Here is a 2172-nt window from a genome sequence, read left to right on the forward strand (position 1 = left end):
CGGCGCCAATGACCTTAGATGTCAGGATGCCAGGAAACCTCTAATCAATCAATCAATCAATCAACCAGTTGCCCAAGGAACATATATTATTATTATTATTATTATTATTATTATCATTATTATTATTATTATTATTATTATTATTATTATTATTAAATAAGCTACAACCCTCTTTGGAAAAGCAGAATATTATTATTATTATTATTATTATTATTATTATTATTATTATTATTATTATTATTATTATTATTATTAACGAAGCTACAACCCTTGTTGCAAAAGCAGAATGCTAGAAGCCCAAGGGCTCCAAGAGGAAAAAATAGCCCAGTGAGGAAAGAAATAGGAAGATGGTGCAAGGTACAGGTTATTACTGTAAATCAAAGACCACATTTGTACATTTGATAAGTTTCTTCGAACGACAGAATGAAATCACAAGGAGATAATTGTTGTCCAGTGACTAACCCATTACATAAAATTCAATCATTATTCTTTCAATAGATCTTTGAGTTGTAAATAGCTCATGTTCTAAGTCTTTTATAAGGCTTCAAGTTTCTCTTTTTAGAGAAAGTGGCATTTTACCTTCCATAACCTCTTTTTATTTACCAAAAGCTCTCCGTACTATGCTTATCCTTCTTTTAAGTTTAGCAGCATGTCATTGGTATTAGTTAAAGCTCCTTTAAAAAAGATGAAAATATAATATGTTTAAACATTAACAGATATGTTGAGGTCAAAAGTGGTAAAAGCAGGAATTGCTCGTGGATGCAATCAACATTGTATATGAAGACGTGTTTTTCAAACAACATAAAGATAAAATATTTCCCCATTTTTTTTATTTCTATTATTATTTTCCTTGGTTATAATTAAAAGTCTTGGCTATCCTTGGGACATTAGATGATTTCTGTGTTTTTTTTTAAGTTTTCTCTATTAATTTATTCATGAGTAAACCTATGATTTACTTAAAAATACTCGACACTGCCAGGAAACAGGAAAACCTTCAAGCAGAAAATTAATACTGCCTCTATTATAATAAAATGTCATTCTAATAATACTAAGAATATAAAAGTGTGAACAGAATATCATTTCTAAAGCGTATAAAATTAAAGATAATAATTCACAAAACCAAATCTGCCGGAAAATTGAAATCGTGAGGAAATCACACTTCAGCATTTACGAAATTTCGACTGCTTTAAATCATTTCGGTCCCCTTCTCTTTCCTTACAACTTTATTTACTTATAATGGATATCTGAATTTTGTCATTCTTTTTTAAGGATCGCTGTTTTTTCCCACACTTCACCAAGCATTCAGCGAGTTAATGAACGCCACCTAATAGAAAAAAAGGCCGAAAATATAGCATTTAAGGATAAACAATTTCAAAAAGGCCAAATTCAGGTATCTAGCACGAAAAAAGGCCACATTTCGAGGTTTTGGCCCGAAAAAGGCCAACCTGACAACCCTGTAGGTGGCTATTTTCATCGGCCGGACAGCGGTACGATTTGAGGCACTTCTGGAGGTACATGAAGACCACCTCTGTTCATCACATCTATCCAACATTTATCATCTGCAACAACGCCTGACCTTTTCTTTCCTAATTCAGGATATTTCAATGAAAATTTCTTAAATGAATAACCTCCTATATACCTCAAAGATTCCTCCTCTGTCTCAGAACTGTGTGTACTTGCATGTATTTCATTCTCTTTGCGTATTTCAGTTATTTCAAGAATCTCATCACCTTCTTCTATCCATGATTCTTGATTAAATTCAGTATCTCTTAAAATGAGACTAGTAAGACAAATTTCCAAAGTAAGGTGTGACTATTGTCTACTGGATTAGTATTCTTCTTCTTTAGATGGCCCGGAGCTTCTCTCCGACCAGGGGCTTTTTGACGGTGCATCTAGCCCCTAGGTTGGATTAGTATGAATACAACCTCCGGCTTGGTGTGACTGACGTCCCTGACCGAGACCTTTGAATTATAATCTGCGCGCCAGCTGACTTCTCTCTCTAGACTTTGGCTATTTTGAGCCTCAATTTGCATTTCGCGACCAGGATGTGAATGACAAGATCTTGTGATAATCTAGATTTATTTCTGTAACGCGCTCATTTTATTTCGAGTAGCATTCTTGTGAATTTTATAGCTATGAAATTCTTAATACCATATTTAAAGGTTTAAAGGC

This window comes from Palaemon carinicauda, chromosome 7 (genome assembly GCF_036898095.1).
Source record: "Palaemon carinicauda isolate YSFRI2023 chromosome 7, ASM3689809v2, whole genome shotgun sequence".
Lineage (NCBI taxonomy): Eukaryota > Metazoa > Arthropoda > Malacostraca > Decapoda > Palaemonidae > Palaemon > Palaemon carinicauda.